The sequence below is a fragment of the Myotis yumanensis genome, unplaced genomic scaffold (assembly GCF_028538775.1).
Source record: "Myotis yumanensis isolate MYYU_CA2020_CCGP unplaced genomic scaffold, mMyoYum1.0.hap1 SCAF_12, whole genome shotgun sequence".
Taxonomy (NCBI): domain Eukaryota; kingdom Metazoa; phylum Chordata; class Mammalia; order Chiroptera; family Vespertilionidae; genus Myotis; species Myotis yumanensis.
In genome coordinates, this window is record NW_027223763.1 from 15924975 (window position 1) to 15928582 (window position 3608).

A 3608-nucleotide genomic window follows, 5' to 3' on the forward strand; every position below is an offset into this window, starting at 1 on the left:
GGGCCGGGGAGCCGCGGGCCCCGCGGGCGCGCAGCGCAGGGAGCCGCGCGGAGAGGGGCCCCGGCCACAGAGCGAGCAGAGGCTGCAGCAGGAGCAGGAGGAGAGCCGAGGCGCCCGCTCCGCCGCTCCGGGCCCGGCCCCAGCCCCCGCCCCCGGCCCGCGCGCAGCCCCGGCCTCCTTGGCTGCCGCCGCCGCTGCCTCGGAAGAAGGTCCCGACAAACTTAGAGAGGCCCCCGCCCCCTCCTCCTCCTCCTCTTTCTCCCCCTTCTGGTAGTCCTCCTCCTCCTCCTCCTCCTCCTCCTCCTCCTCCTCCACCCCCTCCAGCTGCGGCGTCGGCCGCCCTGCCGCTGGAGCCCCGCTCGGTTCAGGATGAGTCATGCGTGACCAATCCCCTCCCCGCCAAGGGAGAGCGAGACACACACAGCGAGGCAGCGACCCAGAGACACACACACACAGTCATATAGACACACAGAAACTCAGAGCTGCTGACAAAGTCTGAAACACACGGACATACAAAGGCACTGGCAGGCTCACAGCCACACAGCCCTCACACTGCCCCTCCCTCACAGGGCACCCGCCGCCCTCAGGGACACACCATGTAGTCACACCCGATGCTCTGTTGCTGCAGTCCCACGCCGGTACCTCTGTGTGCATGCGGAGGCAAGTGACCGCCCTTCACCTCATTTACAGGAGTACAGGCACCCACTGCCCCCACACACCTGCACGGACACCTCGGCTCCATAACGGCCAGAGAGTGCACTCGCTCCTAACCACTGACTGGGATTTGGCCCGGTCGGGAAAGGGTTCTTGGAGGGGAGGTGTTCCCCTGAATTCTCCGGGGAGGGATTGCTTGGGACTTGTCCCTTCCCTTCGGGAGGTGCTGAGCCATCCAGCCTAATGCCCCTCTCGCCTTCTCTATGGTTCTGCTGATGGAGAGGAGGGAAAGGCAGCCCCCTCCCCCCACCCCCCCCCCCCCCCGCATTGAGAGAGGACACACAGACACCGACTCTCAAAGACAGAACCTCACACAACGAACACCCTACAACATACACATACAGGTGAACACTCACAGCCTCAGCCCCCTTCTCCACACACAAACTGACCCCAGAGAGACACGTGTAAATATACAGACTCTTCTAAAAAACAAACGTGCACACTCAGACTTAGACCCAGCCCTATGGACGTGAGGAGGCCGCACCTCCGTGCCATTCATATAGACACACAGTCATATAGACACACAGAAACTCAGAGCTGCGGACAGAGTCTGAAACATGCGGTGTTTACATTTGTAAATGAGGGTAACTAAGGAGGTAACTCATACCGTTACCTCCTTAGTTACCCTCATTTACAAATGTAAGCACCCCACACAAGTGTCCTTACACTTGTACACGCATTCATACTCAGGGGAGCACAGACTCCCACAGTGCTTCAAACACATGTAAAACCTCCTGTCCTCTACTCAGACACCCACAGACATGCACACACATCCCTACAGGTGGCGAAATAACCACTTACAGACAGAAACAGCGCCACACCTCCGCAGACACAGGATTCCCGTAGTCACAGTCTAAGTCATGCACACACACAGGCACTTCCTAATGGACAAGGGCAGACAAGGGTATCTGCACAGCAACATCTCTGAAAGATACAAATATCTGTTCCTTTCCAGGCACCAAAGTACACAGAAACAGCTCCAACCCCAGCCAATGGCGGCGCCCACCCTCTGTACCCCTGCATTCCAGTCATTTATTGTTCTCAGACAGGGGTTCAGAGTTAAAAGTTTTTCTCTAAACCCTAATCTTTTACACGAAGAACACAATTGCAACGTGAAAGCTGGTGAGGTGTGTGCATTTACACACCTGTGTGCACACACATACACATGCACCCTCAAACATCCAAATAATCACAAACAACCTAGCCCCCCTCAGATAATCTATTTTGCACATAATAAGCCCAGTTACTGCTTCTGGATACTTTAATCTGTGACAGGCTTGGCATTTTATAATCATGGTTTCATTTTCTTTTAACAATAACCTTATGAGATAGTGTATCTTATTGTACTGACTTTACTGATGAAGAAACTGAGGCTCAGAGAGAGCACGTGACAGGTCCAAAATGGTGTCACATGGCTAATGGCCAGAACTAAGAACTCAACAGCAGATTCGTCTGACATCAGAGCTTATACTAGAATTCCAGGCTGTATACATGACCATGTCCACTCTTCATGCACACACACTCGGGTGTGCACAATCACATTAAAAAACAACAACAATACTTGTCAGAAGACCTGGATTTGACTCCTGGCCTCACCACTTATGGGCTAAGCTTCTCTTCTCATCTGCAAAATGAGAATAATGATAGGATGACCTTTATCTCCTTCTCTTCCTCCCTTTCTGGGTGGCTGGGGGAAGCGGGAGGTCATTGAACATTATACAGACCTGCACGTCTGCCAGATGTGTGAGTGCAGAAGGACTCCAGGAAAAGAGAAGACCAGGAGGATGGTACTGGCTTTGCAAAACTCCTCAGGCAACAGGTGTGGAGGAGGCTTGAGCTAAAACTAGAGGCAGATGAACTTTGGGTGGATTCGGGGGAGAAAAGGAAGTATGAAAAGAGAGATGACTGCAAAGACCCAGGGGCTGGACAAACAAGCTGTGGCACTTCTATGAGAAGGAATGGGAAGCATGCATCCTCTGAATGGTAATAGTAATAACTACCGTTTATGGATCATTGATTTATTTATTTTTAAATATATTTTAATTGATTTCAGAGGGGCAGGGAGAGGGAGAAAGAGATAGAAACATCAATGACTAGAGAGAATCATTGACAGGCTGCCTCCTGCATGCCCCACACTGGGGATAGAGCCCGAACCCAGGCATGTGCCCTGACCAGGAATCGAACGGTGACCTCCTGGTTCATAGGTCAATGCTCAACCTCTGAACCACGTCGGTCGGGCTGTCGAGCATTTACGTGCCAAGTACTGTTTTACCTGCATTTCTCTTTCAGGAACCCCAAAGAATGTTATATTATTATACCTATTTTATAGTTGAGAAAACAAGCTTATAGGAGCTTCATTTCAAGCTCTAGCACTCAGACTCCAGAACCCAAAACGCTTACTTACTATTCAGTTTTGCTCCTGAATTCTGATTAGATGCTCAGAAAATCAAAACTGGAATAGGAGGCATTAAACTCAGCAGTGAAGCACAAGGGCTCTGGAGCCAGACTGCCATGGTGCCCATCTTGGCACTGCCCCTTATTACCGGGGTAACCCTGGATAAGTGATTCAGCCACTCTTCAGTCTCAGTTTTCTCATCTGTAAAGTGGGGAATGATAACAGACTTCACTTCTTATGTTTGTGAAAATGAAGCAAATACTGCATGTTAAAAAAAAAAAAAGGCTCAGAATCATCCCTGGCATGCTGAAAGCAACAAGTAAATATTAGCTATCATTACAGTATGGGCTAGCTGCGTTGCCTAGTTGTTATTCTACTGGATGCCACTTCAGATATTTTATGGAGAAAGGCTAGGCATAAATCAACCAAATGATCAAATATTATCCTGAATAACTTGCCTGAGGAAGCTGCAGAACCATTATTGCAACCCAGGGCTTGC